Here is a 27,090-nt window from a genome sequence, read left to right as displayed (position 1 = left end):
GATACATGGAAAAAAGGCACAACTGAGGTTCCTAATTCATTAGATTAATCTCAAGGTTATTGCATCCCCTTCTGTATTTTACACACTCAAGCCTTTAATTTTTGGAACAATCCTTCTGCTATCCTGTGGCTGGCCAGCTTTTCTATTTCACTCAACTGAAATTCCCTGGTTGGTCCATGGTAACGTGTCTACCTATATATAAAATACCTATGTATTTTCCACAACTAAAAAAATTATCAGGAACAAGAGGAATTACACTTAACAAAGCAAACTGAGACCCAAGTAAAAAAAAAAAAAGAAACTAAAGTGAAACTAAAATAAAAATTACCATGGAAAGAGAAAATGGGAAAAAGAACCAGGATCCTCTAGAACTTAAAGCTATGAGATCAGAAGGATCAGCAAATATACTTATGGAGGAACAAGAAAACCTATTGCAATAATTATTTTGAGGTTGTGTCCTCCTGCCATCTTAACCAAAAGTGAAGCTATAAACTGTAATTAACCATGCCAAATCACTTTTGGTTTATTTTCCATATGTGACACAAGACTAGAGCCATCTCTACTTTAGGGTAAATAGGTCCAGTAGGTCAGCCCCAGATTCAAAATCAAGTGTCCATTTAGTTACAACTGCAGGTGGTAATAATTGGCAAGTTATATTTGGACACACAGTGCACTTAACACATGACTGGAATCCTCAATTAGCTCCCAGGCTGGCTAAAAGCAATCTTACTGAAATGGGGCTTGGTGCAGGACTCCATCTTCCAATGAGAAAATTTGTACTTTGTTACAGAACTTGGGGATCTGGAAATGCACCTGGTGCAATATATGGAGTTTACAAGTGCTGTTGTTTTTACTGACTACTTAGTTTGTCTGAAGATGCTGACAAAATTCTTTGTCAGATTCCCTTTAACATATGCAAGTATGAGATAAATATTGCATACCAGTACAACATAAAGAGCAATATAAAGGTTTTGATTCTTTCCTTCCTTCCTTTCTCATACACTTATAGTTTTCATAAGCAAATTAAAACATGTGCATATTTCTTTTAAACCTTTACTCTACATTCAGCTATAATATGGAGGCTATGCTAGCACTCTTCACAACTAGCTCCTCATTAATGCATTTGTGATATCATACATTTATGACATGCTTTTACATTCTGTATCTTATGTGAAATCCCAGCTCGCACCTCCCTGCCATAGGCTGCTAGTCTGCAACAGAGCTGTTTCCAAAATATCAGACTTTGCAAAAGATGGAAACTCTAAGAACAAAAATGTGCTCAATACATCCATCAATATTCTCCATAACCTTGCCAAAATGTTCTAGTTTAACAGCTGCACCAGGGTTAAAGAAGAAAGCAGTGCCTCTGCACTGGCTGCTGCCACTTTCCTTCCAGAGGTGCCAGGACACAGTGGAGCAAAGAGCAGCTCCTGAAGAAGAGCACAAACCCAGGGGCAGCTGCCAGCTACTGAAACTCTGTTGTGATACAGAACATTACCAGGGGTTGCAACCAAATGTACAAACTAAACAAGACAAAACATTAACTATTAACAAGTACTGCAGGGATAATTACACAAAATTTCAAACATTACTTGGTTTGCCATGTCAGTCCTAACTAATTCATCATGTATTAAGTTGGAAAAGCAAGGGTAGAAGAGCATCAAGATTTGCTAAACCATTATGGAGACCATAATTCCAAGAAGAAATCATCTCATTTACTGTGACTGACTCTGGGAGTCATTGGCTTTGGCAAAGGTAAATTAGAAAATTTGAAAGAAAACAGTTTTACTAGTGGGAGCACACTTTTTTCATTAAATTGCTTTATGACTTCATTGAGGATATTTTTTTATATTTTCTTTTCGGACCAGAATTCATGTTTAGGACAGCAGAATATTTATACCTGCCTAATTAAAAATAACAAATACCTAGCAGCTGCGAAGGTTAACAGAGGTAAGTTTTGATACCTATTTGTAACCTTTATTAACACAAATAGGTTTTGGCCAAGTAGTCAATGACTGTATTGAATGGATTCTACGTTAATCTTGGTTCTGGTGATTAAGTGCCACTGTTGTGAATGAGTCAGAAAAAGCTGGAAAATCCTCCTGCAGTAGTTGTCTACTGCCACCATCAGATCCTGATCACACTAAGACCAGAAAAAACATTTTGGTTTCATTCTCCTTTTCTACCTATCACAAAGAATGAGAAAATTCTTTGGAACAGACACTGGCAAGTCTGCTATAATAGAAGCCCAAGTGGGAGGCAACTGAAACTGTAGGTAAAGTAACATGATACAAAAGAATTTAAAAAGAGCAGGACTGTCCAAATAGTTTTTGAACATATCATACGATATAGCAGGGGTGGTAGGACCCAAATGTGATCACAAGAGTTCATTTACTCAGTATCTGTCAGAATTTTTACTGTATTTCTGTTAAAACTCTATCTACAGATAATCTAAATATATTATCCTGTGATGATTCATGCATAAAAAATTATGTGTACTTGAATATACACACACTCGCCCATATATTTAATCTGTGCTCCCATTTCTTCATTATGGAGACAATAAAAGCACTTCCCCTCAAGAGACTGAGACACACAAATGACATGACTGAGAAGCAAGTCCTGAGGAAATGCAGACTAGCTGAGAATACAACAGCACCCTTCCAAGGCACTTGGGATCCTTGTCCCTTGACCAAGCAAATGTGCCAAGTTCAAGATCTTTGTCTGTACTCTGCAGGCCTTCACTAACCTGAGGGTTGAGTGCATCTAGGACTAATCGGAGCTACAAGCCAGGATCACTGCATAAGTGACACTGCGGCTTTCTAATACATAAATAAACATATATATATGTATACATGATACAGGTAACTTGGAAACAGTAAGATATCTTAAAGATCAGAAAATAAAAAATATAGGCTATAAACAGGAATAAAATTTTTAAAAATAAATAGTATCAGTAATAAAATAATACTTTATTATTAAAATGAACTTCTAGTGTGAGGTTACTACCAGTTTATTTACAGCTAACATTATCCCCCTTAATAAAGTCCCTTTTTTTTCTACCTTCAGGGAAAATCATATACAGCAGCCTTTTACTTCTGTTTGCTAGAACTTGGAGGGCATATAAACCACATCCAGGAACATACCCCAGCTTTATTGTTCTTTGTTCTGCGAACTGTGTGTGTCCTCAAAATGTCATCAGCGATAAACTGTAAAAGGCATCACATCAAGTCATTAAAAGACACTCCCTAAGGCAAGAGGCCACAAACTGAAATTGCCCACTACCTCATTTACACATTTGGCCCACCTAGGTATGGCAACTTGGCAGTCTTTTTATTAAACACATATCCCCATGCATTACAAGTGTATTTAATTCCTGGCCAGTCGAGAACAGTGGAGGAAATGATATCTATTTAATCACTGGGTCAGGTTTTCCAGCGCTGAGCGATCACCCTCGCACCGTGACGGGCGGGCGGCTCGGCCGAGGTCCCCGGGCAGTCACCTGTCACTTGTGGCAGCCAGGAGCGGAGTGACAGCCACTGCTCGGTCCGACAGCAAGCGACAGCGGCCCGGCTCAGACACACCTGCCTTGGCCCTTCCTTCTCTGCCCCAAAGAGATTGTGTGCTGTCTGCTGAGAACTCCGCGTTGTGCAAGGCAGGGAAGAAAACAAAATCGCCACCTAACTAAGAAGAACCTGGCAAACAAAGGGCGGCTTCTACCCAATAACCTGAAATTTGTTCTGGCTTTCTCTGGAGTAAACTAGGGTAAGGATCCAGTTGAGAAGGAAAAAAAACACAATACTTGAAACAGTATCATCTCAAGTCTTCTTTTTTTAATACAAATTTTCATTTAAAAATGAGTTTCATTGCTTTTATTTGTTTTTATTTTAAGACTATGTTTATATCTCAAAACCAACTGTGAAGGCTCCAACCAACTTCAGGCTACCTAATCAATTGACAAGTGATTACAGAGTAGATGCAGTTTTCAATGTTAAGCCAATTTGCTGCACCAAGGCAATGAGCTGGAGTTCCAGGTACGGGAGTATCACATGGCACTGTTATTCCCTACCACAACCCCCTATAGCAAAGCCAGCACAGTCTCAGGGCCTAATGCAGCCTCTGATCCAAAGCAAGTAATAGCTCTAATTTTGATACTTCAAATGCACACACAAACGTTCCACAGGAGGATGTACTTGCTACTGAAAACTCCATTAATTTGAGACCTGAGGTTGCTTGATAAAGCACTGGTGTTTTCTATTTGAATTTATATTACACTGCTGTTTATTTTTCTGAAGCCTTTGGGCACTAATCACCAAATTATCACACGTTATGAACCTCAGTGCTGAAAATTATTTCTACACTTCCAAAGACAACTAGTCTTACTATATAATGCCTTTCTTTCATTGTTTCTTTCATTGTTGTTTTCTGTTGTTTTGTTTTTTGCTGGTGGTTTTTTTAAGATATAACCTTAACTAGTCCACTTCATGTCTATGTTTAACTAGTCTACCATAACTTGGCCAAAAATCCAAAATTGCAGCTTAAGTATAGATCATAGGACACAGGGATGACATGTGGAAGGTGATCTCTGCAGAGATTTCAGTAGCAAGATCATCTGCCATAATTCCTTCCATCAGTGCAGGTAAACCTAATGATATACATCAGTTATCCAAGAAACCTACTTTTTGAGTCCAATGAAGGGAGGCAAATGATGACTGTCTAACAGATTCTCCAAAAGAGAACTATCTTACTCTTTTTTTCTATCATCTTTTCCTAAAAAGTCCCCATGAACAAGTTTGGGATAATGTTACTGACGCATTAAATCCATCAAAAATAATCACAGAGTTATGGCTGCATTTAAAAATGTTCTTCAAATGAAACACTTAAATGGAATGGGATAGCCAACAACGGCACAAAACAAAACATTCAGAAAGAGGAGCATTTCTGAATATTTCAGCCTCATTTCATTTGTGTGATTTATCTACTAAATGAAGTTGGCACTGAGACCCTAGTGCTAGAAAAGTTATAAATTATATTTATTTAAAAATATTTATAAAATATTTCTCTTATCTAAAAAATATTATTACTGCCATTTTACTAGAAGAACAAAGTACAAATACTGCTCATGGTCACAGTTTAAATGTGGATCGTCCTTTCTACTGCAACATTCCTTTCTCCAAAATTAATAATTAGATCACACATAAATGAACATGTATCAGTTCCACAGACTTTTCAATTTGCCTGTTTCCCTGACAGGTTTTTTTGACCTTAGGTAATTCTCTGTTTGTAGTATGACTAAGTCAGACAGTATCTTTTAGGGTCTCTACCTGAAGGATTTTCAAATATGCAGAAGTTTCCTTTAGGAACAGCTATGAAAATGTACATGTGCCATGAGTGTTTTCAACATATTTTTTCTTTCCATTGGTATTTTGTGACTATTTTTTTTCATCATTACATGCCAGTTAAGAGAAGGGCAAAGTGTCTGTGAAACTTTCCCCTCACAACCACCCACAGAGATACCTATCACCCCAGATACCAGCCAGAAACAGCATGATATCTACAGCTTCCAGAGAAAGATTAGGCTTAGAAATTCTGGAGAGATCTGTCGGGTCCTGTTTTGCTGGAGGATGATTCTTAAGTAAAACCATCAGAAATAACCTGCTTTAGGGGATAAAATTCCCCATTCCCTAACCCAACCCTGCAAAAGCAAATGATAAAGATTTTGTTGACTTCAGCAGAGTCAAAGTTTGAGAATACGAAGTGACTTCTGCAAAACCTTCCAAGTGATGTCATCCAAAATGAGACAAGGGAGATAGGAGTACAAGACACCCTGTGTCAGTCCTTTAATAATACAAAAAGCAGAGCGTGGCACACCGACCAAGGATAGAGAACAGAGACATTTCCTCATGATCAGCATTGCAGAAATCGAAATTGGGCATGCCAATGCGACATTGGAGAAAACACTCTTTATGCCTAAAGCAAAAGAAAAACTCTTGAGGAACATTTTATTCAGGTGAAAGTATGGTTTATGTAATCCTGCAAGGTCACTAATGCACAGACTGTGCTAATGCTGAACTGCTGCCACGAAAGTTAAAGCTGCCCAAGGCCTTCCGCTACTTACACAATTACTAAAAGATTTAAAAGAAATAGGAAGCAAATATGAGTAGAACATGACAGTCTGTACTGTTCACTACTCTTCTACAGATTTCTCCTTCCTCCTTTAGGATATGCACAGCATGTGGTATTGTCCCTGATGCGTTTCCATGAATGTGCCCTAATATCCTGGAGGGAAATGAAAGAGCCCTATCATGCTGCTTTTTCATTTAAATTAGAGAAAATTCTCTATCCTGAATGATCAGAACAGTCTCCTTAATATGTAGAGCAATGAACTGGCTGCCAGTGAAGGCAGGAGTCCTGATTTCATGGACCAATGGTCTAATCTACTAAGGCAAATTCTTCTTCCTACATATGACAACTGTGAGCTTTAGCCATAACATTCAAAACAATGAGATCATGAAAATTCATTTTTGAGAGACAGATGGATGATATCCATTATTAATGGAGCCCCAAACAGAACCTCTCTCTAAACAATGCATGTAGAGCCTTTATCAAGATCTGTCAGGCAAAAAAAAACTTGACACAATAAAAACGATAATAAAAAAGTTCAGTTTTACAAGGATAGATATTACAGGTAAATGCATGTAATATTACAGTGCACTTATTGACAACAATTCAATGAGCAGTTACCTAGTGACATTCAGTAGCTTCACCTAATTAAACTCCCACAACTGTAACTCTCTTTCCATATATTACATTAAAAAAATTGTGGTGATGGAAGAGAGAGGTTCTTTCCTTTGCATTTCCCATTGTCAAAACAAAATGTCACCTTAAAAAGCCAAGAAGGTGATATAACCACACCTCAGTACAGACACCTAAACAAAATAATTATCTTCCAGAAGCCCAGTTATAACCAGTGGAATAAGAGCAGGGCCAGGAGAGGCTGGTTGAAGGCCTAAAGCTAGATTACTTCAATGTGGTACTTCATCAGAGGGCAACACAAACACTTAAAAACAAAAGGAAGCCAACCACTGTGCCCCCCAGTCGAACTGACTGTGTTCATGTATCCCATGGGACTAAGAACAGTACCAGATTCCTCCTACAAAGTGAAGTGCTCTCAGCTTGGACATAGCAGTGTAGTTTTTCTAGATGCATTATATGAAAGTGATTGACTCCTGATCTCTGCCTCATCTTCCTGTAGTCTTGAAATGATAACAAACCTGAAAGATTTATGAGTTCTGTCCTCAAGCTGAGTCAAACGTCAGTGATTCTGTCTCTCAAGAAAATAACAATCAGTATTTCTGGTTTTCCTCCTTTCCAGAGTATCTTGACTACATGAAGAGATAAAATATAGACACAAAAAAAGAAGGAATTTTTGTAAGGTAACCTTATTTCTCTAAGTCTTTGAAGGTGTTCTTGCTTGTTATAGATGAATGGTCCATGTGTGTAGGATTAATTCCTTGCCCAAACATGCACCAAATTCAGCATGCCCAGGCCAAGAATAGACAATTCTTAGGCAATCTGGTAACTGATTACAAAAATTAAATTTAAAAAAAAAAAAAGTAAAGCACATTAGTATTTTTGCTGCTAAAAGCAAGACTTTCAAAGCCCAAAGACAAGTATGAAAGTGTCATACACAGAGTTACATGGATAACTGATTCCTGTCCAGACAAGTGCTGTCCTTCTCTTTTGTCTGCCCATTCCCATTCTCAGTCCTCCCAGTATTTTACCTCCTGCTCCATTCATCTGCTCATCTGACCTATGATAATCTTATTGATAAATTCCAATGTGTAAGTGTTAATTTCTTTGAAACAGTGACCATTGTCAGTCAAACTTGGTTAGTCCTGATAATTCCAAGTGACAAGTAACCCCATTCTGTAATGGCTCTACAATTTATCAAAGATAAAGACAGAGAAATGGTACTGCTTTTTAAGCAAAAAGGAGAGAAATGGTTTAAAACAGCCATTCCCACATTCCTTTCCCACTAGTTCAGCCATGTAATGGGAATTATTATCCTGTTTACATCAGTGATATAGCAAAGGTACTTCTCCTTTTCAAATAATACTTTTCCATCTCTTATACATTCTTTCTGCTTCCCACATTTGTCTCAAAACCATGAAGTACAGAGTTTTGCACTGAGTCAGAGCTGACTTCAAGTTAAGACAAAATTTTCAGGAATAACGAATATTTCCTATGACCGAATCTTGAAAAGTCAGGTTTGCTCAATTGGCTACAACTGTTCTGCTTCTTCTATCTTCACTCATCATTGAAAGAAAGAAAGTTTGGCCTCAGTTGTGACTCTTCCCTTTCCTGTTGTAAAAGAGCTTGGTATCAGTCAAGTCTCAACATCTCCTTCCCTCCTTGGCAATTTTTTTTTTTATTTTATTTTCCATATGTGACACAAGACTAGAGCCATCTCTACTTTAGGGTAAATAGGTCCAGTAGGTCAGCCCCAGATTCAAAATCAAGTGTCCATTTAGTTACAACTGCAGGTGGTAATAATTGGCAAGTTATATTTGGATACACAGTGCACTTAACACATGACTGGTATCCTCAATTAGCTCCCAGGTTGGCTAAAAGCGATGTGCTCAGGCACATCAAAGTCTCTTCACTTTCAGTAACAACTTTTAAAGTTAATCCCTTGTTTCTCCTTTGTTGGTAAACAACAGAAAAATGTAGCAGAATTTCCTCAGCAGTAATGCATTAGTTTTCCTTCTGTAGAAAGACTGAGGTAGGTGGCACTTAGCCAGGATATTTATGATCTCCCACATGTGCAAGTTGCCCCAGATTCAGCAACTACCTCTCTGCTCTAAGGCTGGGGACTGAGCTGAGCTAACACAGTGTAGGAACTGCCAGCTGGGCATGTGCCAAGGATCTTTCCAATTGCTTCGGATTTTAGCTTGTAATTTTTCCCCAATCCAAATTTAGCACAGCAGAGTAGTTCTTGATGGAGACTATGTGGAGATCATGTTTCAGATTTCAATCACAGATATTTTTGCCACGGCAGAATAATTTCAAAAATATATATACAATTACCAGAATGGCTGAGATTTTTATTCAGCACTCAGAAACCTGGATGTGTTGAAAACAGCTCGTACTGTCACCTTGTTTCTCCTTTTTCAGGTACATGCCACCTTAGTCCATGTCATGTCCCTGGTTTTAAGAACTGTAGTATAACAAGAGTAGATCTTTAGTATAACAGGTGTGTAGCTCTGTAGAACAGACTGAATTTGGTTCACACATATTAATAAAAGAAGTTCATATTTTCAAACTTTTTAATTCTGAGCCTGTCCTCCACAATGAACAGTAGAGGACAGCAATCACATCACTTTCCACTGTAGCCTCATGGATAGCACATGAGCAGCAGAATCAGACCACCTGTGGATCCTGGCAAATAAAGTCCCTTCCAAAAATTAAAAGGTGAAATGAAAAAAAACCAGCACTTTCATATCTACAGAAGTTGTAGATCTCAATGTTTAGATCTCCTTTAATAATACATTTGAGGGAAGGAATTTAAATATAAACAAATAACAACTGCTATAACCTTAACTGAAAACAATTACTGGAAAAAGCTGTCAACATTACAACATTCTCAACTCCAGCTGCACTTACAAGGCCTCAGCTTCAAAATCTTGGCTACCACTCCACTTGGAAAAAGTGCAAAGTGTTAAACATGAGGCCAGGCAGCAGGGCTTGGAGAGTGTGATACTGTCTAACCAAAGCATTATACTGCTAAAAGTAAAGCAATCCTATTTCCCATGCTTTGCATATTATTATCCTTCCTCTGCAGGTCACCACTCAATGCATCACTGCTTCCATTAGAAATATCTGCTTCCACTTCTAACATAGAAATATTCATATTACTGCACAGTTTAAAGAAGTCTAATCTGTACAGTTCCATGCTGTATGACACCTGAAATTTACATAAAAATTCAGTTCTAGGCCAAAAAGAAATTCTAATGGGATCTAGTAAGCAAAACAAGTAAGTAGTGTGCCTAACGTACCACATGGGAGATGCCACAGGAATTAGCTTGTGTTGAGTTAGTTCATGTCCCCAAAGAATTGTGTTTGAGCTTTTTGAAGCTGCTCACTCAGAGGGATTATCTCATTCAATCTGCTTTAATCACAACTAAATGCTTTCAATTGGTATAAACTGGGACAGAATTAGAGAATCAGAAGCTCCCAAAATCCATGTGATGGGCTTAGGGCAGTGGGATAGAAAAGAAAAAAAGAAACATTATAGAGATTTAAAAAAAAAAATTGTTACTCCATGGTTGCAGCTTACATGTTTGATTCACTGTATGGTAATGGAGTTACACCAGAATAAACCTAAGAAATTTAAGTAGGACATAGGTAAAAAAAAACTGATACAGCTTTGGGGGTTGGAATGCTGTATGCTTCATAAATATTCACTGTGAGCATAACAGCCATATTATCTTCCTACTTCAAGAGCCTCATCTCAACACAAAATTTTCAAGAAGGATGTAAGCGAATATAGATGTAATTGTGATTACATGTGCAACAAGCAAATGCTACCATTATCAAATTTACCATATGAAAAGTTCAGTGGGAACACAATGAAAATTGCAGTGCAGTGTTTTCCTAGAAAACCTGGTGGGTAGTAACAGCAGCAGTTCTACCAGGATATTAAAAGACTGAATCATCCACATGGATTTCAGAGTGAGGGCACAGATGGGTTACAGTCACATTTTCTGCCCATGTAAGTGTATGCACACCATTCTGTTGTCAATTTTCTCCCAATTGAAGGGTCCAACAATTTGACTGTTTGCTTATTGCTGTCAATAGATTCATACTTTACTCAGGATTTAGAGCTATCAAATAATTTTATGCTGACATCAGTTGCCTCCCTGACAGCTCTAAAATACGAAATAACAAGCAGTTGTTGTCAGCACTCTTAAATCAAGCCCAAGGGCCCCCATGGCACCACACTATGGCAGCTTGTTACCGCTAAGCAAATGTCAGTCCAGTCAATGTGTGTAGGAGGTTGTCAACTCCCTGGCTGCATCTGCCCTAATAACTAGTCCCCTGTAAGGTGAAATTCATAAAGCTACCACCACATCGCCTGAAACCCAAGGTGACAGAGACTGGAACAGATAGCACGGCTCTCCAAGCTCAAGGAATGGTTGCCAGTCTGGCAAAGTGGGCTCTACGGCTGTGCTTTAGAGAGGCTCTTATTCTGCTGCTGTTTTGCTAGACAGTACAGAGAATACACAGTCATTAACATGTAGGGATATGCTGTTTTTTAATCCTCACTTTCTATATTCCATTGTAAACAGCAGGCCACTTTTATCACTGCCATCTAGCCAGGGGCGTAGCTAGGAATTTGGAAAGTATACACACACATTGGCCTCCCTGTTGGTCCCCTGCCCTCACCATTCCCATAATCTCCCAAGGTAGACATACCATTACACATATCCCCATCACTAGCACAGCAGGTGCTATTAGACAGGGGATCTAGCAGCATGCTCATAAAAGGCCTGGCAAAGAACAAAAAAACCCCACTGCCCTCCATGAAATTAAAATTGTATGCTGTGGTGTGCACAGCACATGCCTGCTTCCACTTGAATAACTTTTGAAACATCTTGCAAGGCAAACAAATCAGAAAATCTAACAAAGAAAAGAGGAGCCAGATTTGAGTTCAGTCATACTACAGCAAAATTTAAGTTTTTAAAATTCTAGTACATGGAGGAAGACCTGAAGACTCTAAGAATTATAAGGTTTCTTTTTATTTAGCTTGAAAAAAGGGTTACATCTACAGGCAGGATTTTCTCTATAATTAAGTTTATGAAAACATCTACCGCAACTTCATTTTAAATACAGCCAGTAACTCTCCAAGTCCTGGGTTATATAAAGTAAGAAAAGGACAATTAGACAGCACTGCATTTTCCAACAGATATATACAGTTCAGTAGATGCAATTCATTTACCTTCTTCTACATAGTTTTGTCACATGCAATATTCACTATTAGGAATTTATGACTATCCACCATAGCACTGTACACTGATCAAAATAGTTTGTGTTTATGTGATCACTCCCTAAAAACCACAAAAGACCACAAAAGCAGGCTTTATTTCCCAACCAAGAAAAGAGTACACCAAGACAGAGAGCACTGACCCTGAAATGACAGAACTATTCCCATTTTTCCAAGATCCTCTCCAGGACACACTGCAGCTCACTATTAGAGTTAATCCAATAATAGTCCATGAGCAACGGAGAACGCGCAAGCTGCTCCCTTCAACAGTGAATTTCACAAATACACAGGCAAATCCAGTTTAGGCTTCCCCATGTCTGAGTCCAGTAATGATGGGCAGCTAAGGAGGAGAGGGATCAAAGGGAGAATGCTTTGAAGGCAAAAGGCACAGGGGTTTGAAGAGGCAATTAATCTTTGTAAAGACACTGAGAAGAGATGGAAGATGTCTGTCACCTCAGCAAGACTGGAGACAATACAGTATTCCCTGTATAGCATTTTTATTTTGAATAAATAAAAAGAAATCTGGCCTTTAGTAGTGGGCAAACTAGAGAGAAACAAATGTGATTAGGTTTAAAATGATAAACAGCACAAACATTTGTGACATTGTACGTGTGCTTCTACATTATCCTGGTATGTCCTAGTAGTTTTTTCAACATGTACTGGAATTTACGGAACTATTACTGGGTGGCATTCTCGTGCTAAATCCTGGGATTTTGAGCTCTTTACAGTGTCTTGAGAAAACTCTCACACATTGTGACTGACATAAAAAGCTGAAGTTTTACCTTACCAACCAGGAGAAAAAAGAAAAAAGATGCAAATAATATAGCTTAATATCTCTTCTATATCTTCCCTTTTTTCCCTCCCATCTCAAAAAAATGGTTTTTCCTAATTTTCTGCCTTTTTTTCCCAGATGAAAATTTATCTGATATTTGCTTTGCTTTTTTAAGCATAACACTATTTTTTTCACAGATTTAATGACAATGACGTGCCATTGCTGTTTGTACTGGATAAACATGGAGGATATATTGATCATACAAATTAGAAGAATATTGCTGTAAGTAATCTCAGCCCTTTAGAGGCCAGAATTAAAATGCCACTTTTCTCCATCAGAGCATGTCTAATTAAAAGTAAGTCCAGGAAAGCAGCTGAAGAATGCTTTAGCTCAACTGTAACATGCTCTTCTACAAAGCTGTGTCTTTAGGCTTCAATACTCTCAATGCATTACCTTTTACAAGAAGGAAAAAGAGAAATCCAATTGTAAAAAAAGAAAAATATAATTGCTTTCTATTTGACAAAGGGAAGCATGAGAGTTTATTCTTACAAGTAGTCTGAAGTGCTGCATAAGTAACTACTGTAATTTGTGCCTCTCCAGGGGCAGATGCATGGGAATCCAACATCAGCACTGAAATAAGAGGAAAGAAGGCAAGAGAAAGGCAGAGACAGAGCGGGTAGCAGTGTCCCAGAGCAATTCTGTTCCTCTACCATCTGTCACAATCACCACCAGTCCCAAAAGACCTGGTTTAGAAAGGCCACTACGACTAATGAGCACTGGAGAAAGGTGGAATCCTGAATCAAGCTACATATAAACATAAAAAGCCAAATAAACCAGGCAAAGCTCTTAATAAACCCTCAATACAGCATGACAAAGGTCTATCAGTATTGGTCCCAGTGGTAGCTTGTTGGAGCTCATACAAAACCCTTAAGAGATGCACAAGGAATTAAGGAGAAAGACTCTCGTCCTGGCGTTTGATTAGTTCCACTTTTTTTATTTTACACTTTCTTTTGTTTTTTTGATGAATGAAGTATTCTATAGCCTGTAGCACTGAAAAAATAAACCCAAACTACAGCATATAGCAACAGAAGTAATGCACTTTAATTGCCTGCAATCATAATTTACCTAGTCCGCATTTTAAGATCTTTTTTTTTAAATAGAAATTTCAGTATTTCTGACTTCAGAACATTAACTTACGGATTTCTTTTTTTTTCTCTGCTTGTAAGAGGAAAAATGACAAGTATCAGATAGCTGTTGTGCTCTCTTTTCGAGATTATATTAAGAAAAAATGAAATGCTATTTTTTGGACCACTATCAAAAGGTTATGGAAATTAGCATCATTATTGAAACAGAACATGATGCTCAGATCTTAATTCAGGAATACCTGGTTCAGATGTAAATATTGAAAGGGAATATTACTTGAGACCTCTCTCTTTTCTTCCAGGAACTGCATTACTTTCTGCTATGATTAACATCTCTAACTATGAAAATCTGATCTAAAGCCCACTAAATGTGACAGAAAGATTTGAACGGACTTTGTATCATCCAGTGATGACAGCACTGTAATCCTCACATTCCTAGATTAAAAAGAACTTCAAGTAAATTATATTTTTTATCTCAAGAACTGCAATTCAGGCTTGCTTTCCTAGTGTGCTTGTCCCCAACTTTGAGATTAAATTATTGCAACACATTCCTGAGAAAATTTATTTACCTCATTCAGACCTTCCTACCAGTGAGAGGCTTTCAAAAAACTACCACAGCTCAGAGCCAACGAAGGTCCAAGAAGGAAGCTGAAACTATCTGAAAACAAAACAACATCATAGAAAAAAAGCTCTGAATTCCAACCAGAGCAAGACTTTGGACACAAGCAGATACCTTTACGAGTTCTTAATACCAAATGCATGTGAAAAGTCACTAAGGTAAAAGTGTGGTAGACCACAGCTTGAAGTCAACAGAAAGTCAGCAGAAAATTAAATATTTGACAGAAATAGAAAGAAGAAAGGAGATCTTGCATTTTAAATACTGACAGAAGGCTGGAGCCAATTTTATTTCAAAGTTGTATCTTTCTCTGCTTATAGTTCCATATGGCTGCATGATGTCTATTGGAAGTATATGGCAGTTGCTCTCCTGTAAAGCATTTGTTCCTGAGTCCTCCTCCTGCTCAAGTGGCTCCCATCTTATTCCAAGTCAGCAACTGACCCACAGCAAAGCCATTCTGACTGGCATTAATGCAAGCTCAGGGTCAAAAGAGAAGCATTTTTCATGGTGTATGGGGAAACCCTGCAGAAACCTGCCAGCTCCTAACAGCTAAAAAAGTGAGAAACTCCAAGGAATGGTGTGTATGAGCCACAGAAACAGGGGCAGGAGAAGACAGAAGGCTGGCTCTACAGGAACAGCCACCTCTTTCCCCTCGCACTCTTCCCAAGATCTGTAAAACCCCAAAAGATCCAGCTATGAAAGGTTGCCTTGGCCAACTGAAGTTGCAACTTCAGTAATGTAGCGCTTCCCACAGCAATTCCACTTGCAAAGCAGCAGAACAGTAAATACCACACCTAGCAACAGTAAGATTTATAAATACCATATATATACATCATGCATATGTGCATGCACAAGCACATGTTACGTATATATGTATACACATACTTAAAAGCATATTTAACCATAGAAAATATTATTGTTGCTATTGTTATTATATTTAGAATAAGAGTAGATATTGAAGCAATTTTAAGGACCTGGAAAATTTTTTCCTGTATAAGATGATCCCACAAACAATATGTTGGCCTTTAAGAAATTCTTACTGATTTTTTTAAATTCACCTTTTACTCTAAATAATCTGTAACATCTCCTTTGTTTAGATAAATAGATGTACTTTGCAAAACATATCAAGTTTAAAAAAAACCCACCTCATTTCTATCCTTTACATTTTTCAAATTAATTGTAATGCCTGAAGAAGAAACTAAGATTTTATCTTAACATAGGGTATTGCATAGACAGACACAGAGCAGCTTCTCCCTTCTCTCTGTCCTAGTTTTATATCCCCAAAAGCTTACTGCTTAAATGTCATAACCCAAAAGACTATTGTGAGATGAAATGCTCCACATCCTCTGACAGATTCGCATGTCTGGAGAGACCCCAGCTAAACATGGAGACTTAAAATCAGAATTCTGACATAGTTACAAAGCATACAGGCAGTGAGAGACAAACTCATACCTCCACTGCTGATAAAAGACATAAATATAAATGTCTTTATCTCTTGTAATATGTCTTCAATATTGGGTGCCAAAATAGAATATATAAAATAAGCGTGCAAGTAGATTCAAATCTGAATGTTGTCCAATAAAAGTTTGATAAATTCACTCAAAAAATTCCTTGGCAACTAAGTGAATGCACCCCAGGGAATAAACTCAGTAAGCAGTCCAACCTGTCATGTGACCATTTTACTGTAAAAACTTGTGCAGTTTCTTTACATGAACACTTGTTTTTGCAATTCTGTAATGATTCAGTACATGATGCCTGGCCTTTACAATTTATTTGGCAGGACACCAAGATGTATGTTGGTACATTTTAGTACCCAAATAAAATTCCCCATCTCAGACTGCTATCCTAATCCAAAGTGCCAGAAGCATCTCAGCAGAGGCAACATCTACCCTAAATATGTGCGTGCCTGAAAATTTAAAAATACCTGTTAAACATGCTCCTTAGAATTTAATGAATAATTGTAATAATATCTGAAACCACTGCCTTAGTAATAAATATGTACTTAACTATAATAATAATAATAACAGGAATCTGAACACTGATAATTCTTAAAAGTAAAATTCTCTGACCACAGAAGAGATGTGATTCACGTGGCAAATGTGCTGCCCTTCCCTGACTTTGAAAAGATCACCTTGCTGTTATCTTTAGAAACAGTTTAACATACATAATGGTTGCTTCCTTAACACTCCATTCTTCTCTTTTGAACTTCAGTCAGCATTTTGGACAGCTAGCACACATAAAATTCACAGTGCCGTTTAAAGACACCTATTCTTCCACTGGGCTCTATACATAGAAATTGCAGATGGTTATTTAAATGGAAAAGAACTTCCCCGTGGATTGAAATGAAGACCTGATCTTGCCCAGTAATAAGTAGTTGTGGAGTTTAGGCATTACAAGCTGATGTTAGTCACTTTTTCAACCTAAAAATTTTCCACTCCACTAAATAGGATTATCATCCAAACAGAAGAAATGTTCTTTCTTTCCTGTTTGTTTGATGGGCAAAGGATGGTATGTACTGCTTGTGAAAAGATATTACAGTGAGTTTGATGTAGCGTCAAACCAACAATCACAAACAAACGCCTTCTTCAGGGACAGTATCTTACATCCCTTCTGTTCAGGAAAAAACAGTTTCCATACTGGCTGATACACTCACAATGAGTCTGTTCCAACAAAGACTTATGTCTATGTGCAATGCTTTCTATCAAGAGAAATCATTATTTTACATACAACTGAGTGCTGGGTATTATTTTTTGTTTCCTAGTATGAAATTAAAATCTGCAGGTCTTTCTACTACGATTGTCCAGCAGTAATTGCTCACTTAAGGAGAGAAAATACGGTGTCTAAACAAAACACAGTGATTTATTTACAACAGCAGCTCTTCTATTCCTGCTCAACCCAGCACCTTAATGACCAATTGTACTTCTTCCTTTACAACTCATCTGTCAGCACCACCTCGGAGATGTCATGTACATCACGACTTCTGAATTTCTGGCTCAGAATGCTTGGATGAGCTTTCCTATCAAGTTGGTCTGTGCTGCTACTTTTTTTCTGGCAACCTGCTGAGACATGGGCAAGCACTTCATCATTATAAACCATGAAGTATTTCACTGCTGCTTTCCTACAGCTGGGAGGAGGACACAGAGCAGCCTGCAGTGCTGTGCAGCCTCACCATCCTGCTGCCTAACTCTTCTCTTTGCCCTTGGCCTACACGATTCACAACTGCTTTATAAAGTTTCTGGAACTAAAGCTTGGTTGACATTATCACTCACTGCCTATAGTTTAAAGGCATATTTTGAAAGTTCAGCATTCAAAAGAAGCTTGTAAACTCTAAAAAAGCACTGTTTTATTTTTGTCTAAAGGTGAATTTTCATTTAAAAGAGTTTATGCAGTAAGACTGCCTGATCCCGCCCTAATAATACACACCACCTGCACCTGAAGGGAGAAGCCATGACCATTTTCCAGACAAAGTTTAGGTGGTCAAGTATTACAGTTAGGCTTTCTATGAATTTTATCTTCCTTCAGCTAAAGCATGCCAGAATTTTTCATGGCTTTCCTTCACCCTGCTGTTTCTCTTTGCCAGTAAGGCCCATTTAAAATCCCCTGGTTGCATATAAAAGAAGGAACAGAGCCCTGTAACAGAACCCGTCACTTGGCTGTGCCAAAAGTTGGATTTTTTTCTTCCATTTTCTTTATCAATTCAAGCACATACTGTATTTTGTAGGAGTTTTTCCTCAGGCCCATTAGACAAATGTGATATTTTGCTATCTTGCCCTACTCTTGACAAGAGAAAAGAGTTCAAAGAAACTATTTCATAACAGCTTGACATTTTTCAAATCCATTCATGAATAATTTATAATTAGAACATATTTTATATTTACTGGTTTAGATAGTGTTGTATTAAAATATATTTAACATATGTATGAATGCCATTAGGTTGCATCATGTGACCCAATTTTTGTAGCTTGAAAACACAGCAGTAACATCAATGCACTGACTACAAACAGTGAATGAGGTAATTATGAGAGTTTACTGGAACTTTCCAAAAGTAACTCAGCCAAGATTGCAAAAAGACTTGAAGCCCTCTTCATGTGCTCAGCAAATTTAGAGCAGAAAAAGAGACTACATGGGGAGCTATGTAAAGCAACTGAAATCTGATGGGCTTTACAGCTGTGAAACTCACATTTTAGAGTTCCAGAGAGGAACGTACTACTATGCAGAAAATGTTAACTGTTCTTGGAATCTTATCCTTTTAGTGGAGAAAAAAATAAATAAATGCATCAAACAGAGCATATTGCTTCTGATTTAAGATTTTTTGTATTTTGGTGGATTTCACACTCTCTGCCTCCTAATGCAGTACTTCTGCATTACTCTGAATTTATCTGTAAAAGCCTTGCATGCCGGAGTCAAGCATATGGGAGCTGAGTGCAGGTAGCAGCTGAATCACAGCAACTTAACAAAATACAGTTCACCTGCTGATAGTTTTTAAGTGTCCCCGGCCATTCTGCCATGTCCCCAACAGAAAGCATGCTTTCCTCTTGCTTCTTACAACCTTCCAAGCTTCTTTTGCAAGCTCTAATTTGATACAGGCACATGAAAAGCAGCACAGAAAGAGTTACAGAGGCAGAAATGAGAAAAAGCAACAAATGAGGCATTGACATTTACAGAAGTGGAAGACAAGGCAAGCAAGCAGGGGTATGGAAGCTAAAGGTACCGTACATATCCTAGGTAACTTTGGCACCCATTTTCTCCCTGTTGAAAGGGTTTTACAAACCTAAGTCCCCGTGGTCAGATGTTCAGGGTCAGGATCTAGGTTAGAGATGCACAAAGCAGGCACTGAAAGCAAAAGCAGGAAGATGGAAGTGTTTCATATTAGGGGTGTCAGAAAGACAGTGGATGTATTTTCAAGGAAGGTTACCGTGCTAACCTGGCAGTCATCTTTTGTGACAGCCTGGAAGTGAAAATATGAGCTTAAGTAGAGGCAGAGAACATAAGCAATTAGGACATGAGAAGTGTATGACCTAACTTGTCCATTTATTCTCTTTATCCTATAGGTGTACTTTACTTCCAGTTCCTCCAGGCTAACTACTCCCTCCTTTTTGGCAAAAGGCACAGTTACAGACAGTTATCAGATCCCTCTTAGTTATCACTTCATCAAACTTTTCAAATTCAACATTCTTAGTAAATTGGACCCTTTAGCCCTTTAACTTGTTCTATTTTTAGCTGAGCTCTTTCCAGTGTCAGTATCTTTCTGGAATTTTTTTTTTTTCCCCCCTCAATAGTCACTCTAAACCCAAAAGATTTTCTCTGGACCACTGTAAAACGTTTCCAGTACATCTATAAAAAAAAAACCCATCAGGCTTCTCTGTAGTCCTTTCTCATGTTTACAATTCCAAAATAACTCTAAAGCCTAAGCTGAACTAAAAGCTGCACACCAAAATGCCAATGGATATTCCATATTGATATTTACCTCTCTACCTCACAGTGTCAGTGCAGAAGACAATACATTGCCTCCTAATGATTAGTTATTTAAATTTCATTTGAAATCTGAAAGTTTTCCTTATATTTTTCCCTTTTCTCATCTCACTCACCATTCATGGCAAGAGCTTTCCTAAACCAGTTGAGATTCCCTGATACAGCTGTGTTCATTTCCACTCCGCCCAAAGGCACTGAAATAAAGTAATTAAGGGTGTTAAAGTTCCCATTATGGCCACCTAAATAGAGGGGTCCAAATGCAGGTGGCAGCACATGAGTTGAATCTTCTTGGTCAAGCAAGGTATTTCCAGAGAACAAGGCTGGCTGAAAAAGAGGATCTGCTAAAGACCCTTGTGCTGCTGGATCAGCAACTGGAGAACCACATTCTGGGACATTCAAAATGTCAGTAGGTCCCTCCATTCAGGAAACTGAATCCTACCCTGCCTGTCTTTTCAGAGACTGAGAAACACACTAGAATGCAGCCCTACTTTAAGGAGCAATGGATACACCCACAGAAGCCATCACACATTGATCTCCTACCGAGGTCCCTGATCACAGAGATGTCAGACATCTAGAAACTCTCAGAAGGACTAACCTATTCTCATCTGTCTTGCTGCTTATAGGGATTCTTGACAGCAATTTCTATTTCTTTCTTTAGAGACAACTTATAAATTAAAGCATGTTACAGAACTGGTTTATTGCACTGACCACTAAACAAACATTGTGGTGCTATAGAAACCAGGGACCTGAGTTGAAGGGGCAAGAAGTCTCAACAAACATCCTCACCATGAACTTGGTGTGGTGGGGATTCATGATGAGAGTTAAAATGCCAAGCTCAGCTGGAGCTGGTCAGAGTTTTGTGATTTCTTTCAGTGGAATCAGCGTATCACCATAGTTTGGTTTGTCTTTTCTTTTCAAATGAGCTAAAAGAACACATCAAAAAAAAAAATCCCAGATGTATAGATAAAAACAAGCACAAAAATGGATTTCAAAAAGAAAGAACACACCAGCAATACAGTTTAGTTTTATTTGCAAAAGTGGGTGCTAAGCAAACATGCCAAGCAATGAATGTTACCAGTCTTTGCAGAAGAATCTAACCCTTGAAGCCATTGACCATACAGAGTTCCCTAACTATAATATTTCTGAAGTCTACTCCAGCTAAAAGGGGTTGACAAATCCAATTAAAAACAAAGGAAAAGCTGACAAACAAATTCCTCTTTATTGCTTCTGTTGTGGCAGTACCCAAGGGTTTCAACTGGTGTCAGGCTCCAGTATCATGCAAACAGCTACAAGCCACTCAGATTAGGTGTTCATATAAAACGACAAACTACAGGTACCAGGAAACTTTTTTCCTTAAATGTATTAAATAGACCCTGTTCGATCTTCCTCCATATCCAAGCACTTGAACCTGACTGCTCTACCTTCCTTTCCTTTGCTCACATAAAAATTCAAGAGAATCCCTCATCCCCCCATCCAAAACCAAACACATACCAGAAAAATATCAGATAGATTCCAATTTAGTGCCACTATCTAAAATGCAACAAGATACTTCATGCCGTGTTCTTGTACTTAATTTCGTTATTTTTCCTTCTAGTGGAATTGCACAGAAAGATTATCCCAAGAGGGCTCTTGAAATCTCTGCACAGTCTGCATCACTACCACTGAGGTAACCCTGCTGCTCTATCCCTTAATTTGGGAGAATGATTTGGTGTTTCTCACAAGTTAATTTGGGAATATGAAGCAAGGATAAATCATTAAGGGTCAAGGTTGTTTGTTTTTTTCCTTAACTGTTTGCATAAACTACTCTTTTTCTTTTTTTTAATCAATATGCAAGTTTTCATTAAACATGGTTGCTCTAGTAAAAAAAAAAAAACCAACAACAAAAACCTAAGAATTCTCCTCACTTAAAATCAGTATGAACTAGTTTTATAAATCAGGTGGTTTTTGCTCTTTTCCCAGAGAAAAATTCATAAGAGATCTCTTGGCCTTCTGAGAATATTTAAACCATTTATTCAGTGCTTTCCCTTGAAACAAGAAGATGCTTAACTGTAAGGTTCAGAAAATACATCCACTCATAAATTAGTAAATCAAAACAACACTAGACATCCATCTTTATGAAAAGTATTCTTTTTATTCTTCAAACATAGTATCTCTCTCTTGAACTCACATGAGGGCCCTATGTTTTTAAAGACAGCCATAATCTGCATGATTTCTTATGGTTCAACAGCATCCTGAGGATCAGGATTCCTGGGCTCCTTCCCATGCTCTGCCACAAAACACAACTGGCACTTTCCTACTTTGTCTTGCTATCACAGTTTGTGGAGCTGAGATCTTATTTACAAGACAAAAGAGTTCATGTGGGGATGTTTACAATGCGCTTTGAAATACTCAGGTAAAAAGTGCTATACAAGTGCAAAAATATCGTTGTTATTCAACTGGTTATGTCCTCTCCACCCAAGCAAAATGAAGCAGGCAATTTTTACTTAGTAAAGAATCTTTTAAATAGATTTCCATGTTTATGCCTCTAGAATTAGACACCAATGGAGCAAGGTCAAATACAACATTCCTGCGGTCCTAATGTCTGTTCATCTTGCTGGTTTACGTCTTCAGATCAAGTTCTAACAAGAATTAAGTACATGGATTTTTTCCCTCAGACTGACACCCTGGAAAACGTAAAACGTTGTGTTCATAATGAAAGCATACTTCTCTCCACAAGTCTGAAATATTAAAAACCTGAAATATACTTTTAATAACTTTTGTAGGAAAACGTTGATGGGAAAGATCAATTGTTACTCTTCTTTAACTGTTACTCTTTCTTACTTCTATGGGCAATGTAGTGATTTTTCTTGTTTCTTTCAAGATTGCTTCCTTTCTAACTTAGGCATTCTGCCCACAGCTACATGAAGATTCTCAAACTTCCAGTGACAGATGAAGACAACAGACGTGCTGATTTTGGAACAATTCAGCGCTGCTTTTCATGGAGACATTCAGCAATAAGTTTTCTCCAAATGTTTTCATTTAATCTTGATATGTATACATATACCACCTGTATGAATCCAGAGTATTAAATTGAATGCTTTAGGGCTAAGACAAAAGAAAAAAAATCAGCATTAGCTGATTATCAAAGACTAAAACCTCCTACCCCAAACTCCAGCAAATGCCATCATTCTTCACAAGCTCCAATGCACTATTGTACTTGGAGTCAGCCAAAGATTAGAAGCTAGAAATACTGGATTTTACAGATTTATACAAATAAATAAAAACTTCCATTCACTGTGGAAATGGGGATGATTTGTACATGTGTGAAGCAAGTCTAGAGAAGTCATTACTATTTTAGAGAAACTGAAATAAGAGCCTTCAGAACAAGAAAGGAGAAAATGAAAAGGTTTCCTTTAAAATATCCAGATCACACAAAACAGCTTTTGCTCCATATTGCAATGGACCCTAAGTGGGTAAAAAATTGAAGTAAGAATGGTTTGTATTGTGTAATTTAGGAACTCTGCTGGAAGCCACAGAATAACTAGGTATAAACCATCCAGTACTTAATAAGTTTCAATTTTAATTCTAATTGGGAAGCAAAATATGATACCAGGGTAGCTAATACTGAAACAACTGCCTGAAATTATGTCTGGCTATAAAATACAATTAAACATACTGCCCCACAGACGTCCCTGTTAAGCTATAAAAAAATACCCAGGGGGTATAAAATGAAAAAACTTTTTTTCCCCGCTCGGTTTTGTTTTAAAAACCAGTTACAATAAAACCTTCATATGATTTACTGAAACAGAGATAAATGTACCTAAGTTTCTGTTTTTATATAGTCCCATTCTTTAGAGTGTATTGGGAAAGCACATATTGTGTTTAAAACATATCACTCCAATTTTACAATAATTAAGGATGCCCTTTTCAATACATAACGTACAAATACGGTCAGTTTAAAAGACAAGTCTTCGAATTCTCAATATCTGATTTACACACAATATCACAATGTTTTGTGATGAGGAGACACGTTTTCTAATACAAATAAATTGAAAATGGATTTTTTTCAATCTGAGTGCCATAAAACACTTATTAAAGAGAAAAGCAGGTTATTTGGCTATATTGGACTCTTGCTAGATGCAGTAGGTGCAAGAGAATGAAATAGAAATTTCAGTGGTGTAAAATCATCCTCTTTCTCTCTTGATAGTATAATAACCTTTTAAATCATGTTTGACATTTGTAAGCTGAGTGAGCTGGCAACCCTGTAAAATCTATGTGTTAATACATGTAGTAAAAACCCTTTCTGGAGCAGTAATCTCATTGCTTTGTCTAATGTTTCTCACTTCATGTGGCCTACTTGTCCCCAAGAGACTTATTTGACTCTGCCTTTCCTGAGCCACTGGTTGCTAATCTTCCTTATCACGAGGAAAGTGCCCGAAGGCAAGGGCTACTCTGCTAGTGGCACAACCACCAGCAACCTTCTGCTGAGGCCTTTTTTCCCTCCCCTTCCTAAAAAAAAAAAAAAAAAAAAAAAAAAAAAAAAGAAAGAAAAAAAATGCCCCATAAAATATGCACATGTGTTATAAAGGCATTGCTTTGTGCCTTGAGAAAAAAAAAAAGGAAAGGAAAAGAAAAAAAAAAACCAATATGACAGTGCTCTTTACACTGCTCCAATTGCTAATCTGACAAGCTCCATCTGGTAGGCAGACCTTTTATCTTTTCATCACTCTAAATCTCTGAAGGGAAGTGGACACTAGTGGCATATGTGCATTGTTGGTTCCTGTGCTTAATGAGGTACACAATTTATGGGTCTAACTGGAGAAACATTATTTAAACTTGGATAAGGAAGGAGTGTGAGGGAATATTTTTTCCCCTCTTTCAGCAATCATTCACCTGAACAAATATTGTAACATAAGGAAGACCAAACTGTATTATAAAACCTCATTTAATTAATACATCTATGCTTGAATTATCAAAGGAACTGAAAGCAGATTTACCTAAATGTTTTATTGGCAGTGACCCAACTACCTTACATAGCTGACCATTTCATACATTTATTAACTGTTCTGTGCCATGAACTGGGGAAGCTTGTTTTGTTTTGTTTTTAAATTAAGCTTGAGGTCCCATATTGAATGGCATCTCAATAAGTTTGTAAGATACACTGCTGTAAAATCTGAGATGCACTCAAGGTGAGATGGTTATATTACTACCTACCTAGGTAGCATTTCAATTAAATTCAAATGAGGTTTTCTTCATTTGGGGCAAGATTTAAACACATGCTCCTGCTTCACTGAAGTGCATATAATGTGTGATATCTTTCAAATTTAGCATTTTAATATCTAAAAAAAATTTCCTTCAGACCATCAACCTTTATTTTTTTTTTTTTTTAATTTACCAATATCAGGATATTCTATGATTTTATGAAAATCAATTTTCTATTGTTATCACAACTGGATAAACATTTCCCATGTGCCATAGTCCTACACTTTACAAATGTTTAAGTGAAAAGCATACCTGAATGCTTTTGACCATCCACACTTATACCCAAAGTACTGAATATATTTTAAGGGCTAAAATGACATTTCTGAAGCTACTCCTTTTTAACTGGTATAAAACACAGTATCAAAACACACACTCTGAAAACACCATGCAGCCTAATCTCCAGGAAGTTCAAATTCTTATTGTGCTCCAAGCACAGAAAGGAGTTTCAGTTTTTAATAAGTGCAGCTGCTCAGTGCTGAGATCTGGCTCCAGTCTACTGTTATTTGGAAATAGGAATGAGCTGGTGCCCACATCAGTTCTCTAACAGAACTGATGGGAGTCTTCCTTTCAGTGCTAATAATCTGATAAAGTTTTAACTTCAAGAATATTTTTCACTCACAATGAGTGACACTCATTGCATGACTATTTTCCTTCCTTGAAAACTTCCCTTATCTGCGTCCTGTAATGCCTGTTACAATCATCATCACTTTTAGACACTGAATCTCACAAAATTAATATTCCCAACTGCAAAGACAGTACTGTTTAAGTATTTTCTCCACTACCAAGCAGCAATGCCCACTGCATATACTCTTGGAGGAACTCCAGCAGGATCCCAAACTCTGTGCAATCACCAGCTGGTTTGTACAGGATCATTCTCTAAAAATGAAAAATTCATACTGTAGGTCAGTTCCTACAGTTCACCCTGCAGAAAAGTCCTTAGTAGCCACCCAAAGTCTCTGGTGAGCCCTCTCCTCCCCCAGAGCTCACACACTTCTGGTCTCCACATCCTACTTCTCCAAAGGCTGTGGGAACCTCCTCTCTCTGCAGTCACAGACCAAAAGAAAAAGGAGGCTTAACTGCTCACTGAAGACAGAAGGAATTGGCTTCTTGGTACTGTCCTTGTAATTTTTCCCTTCTTAATATTCCCCCTTCCCTTTTTATTTCATTTTCTCCCTCTTTATATTCCCTCCTACCCTAAATTTTGCTCTCTACTGCTCTTTCTTCTTTTCCTGCTCTCTCATTTTCCTCTGCTTATCCTCACCTTGATCTCTATCGTTTACCTCACAGTCTCTGTTACCACTGTGCTTACTTCCCTCCTTCTCCAGCTGCCTCCTGTGCATAGGCTATTCTTGAATTACCTGCACCCATCCATTTCATTATTTGAAATTATTTTGAAATCTCTTCTCTTGGTTGTCACCGTGTTGCTTTTCCTCAAACACTTAGTAGTTTTCCATTTCTTATATTTTATTTCCTCTGCAGATCGTTTTCGTAATTCCCAAACTATCTGACTTTGATCATTTCTCACACAAAGAACCTAATATCAGTTTCCCAGAAAAAAAAGAAAGAGTTAGATGTTGATGTTAATGTCACTTTCAGATTAGGGAAACAACTAAGAGCTTGCAGACGTTGCCCAGATTCATTTCTCCCAGAAACTATGAAGAATCTGGAAAGGTCATTCAAAAACATAAAGGACCTGTCTCAAAGCACCTCAGGGCTCATGAGAGGACAAGATCAGGTAACACAGCTAGCACAGCACAATCATATGATACAAGGCAAAGCTCATCTTTTTCTAGAAGTTTTA

The 27,090-nt window shown here is 37.7% G+C and overlaps 1 protein-coding gene across 12 annotated transcripts in view; it reads right to left on the bottom strand.

Annotated features, from left to right (window-relative positions):
- ROBO2 (roundabout guidance receptor 2) overlaps nucleotides 1–27,090 on the bottom strand; it is a 1,044,190-nt gene that overhangs the window by 237,866 nt on the left and 779,234 nt on the right. The window lies entirely within an intron of this gene.

Source organism: Corvus kubaryi, unplaced genomic scaffold (assembly GCF_017639235.1).
Source record: "Corvus kubaryi isolate FWS band 111438036 unplaced genomic scaffold, C.kubaryi_AGA036_p1.0 37391, whole genome shotgun sequence".
NCBI lineage: Eukaryota > Metazoa > Chordata > Aves > Passeriformes > Corvidae > Corvus > Corvus kubaryi.
Note: the sequence above shows the minus strand (reverse complement) of the source record. Positions and strands in the feature narration are given on the sequence as shown.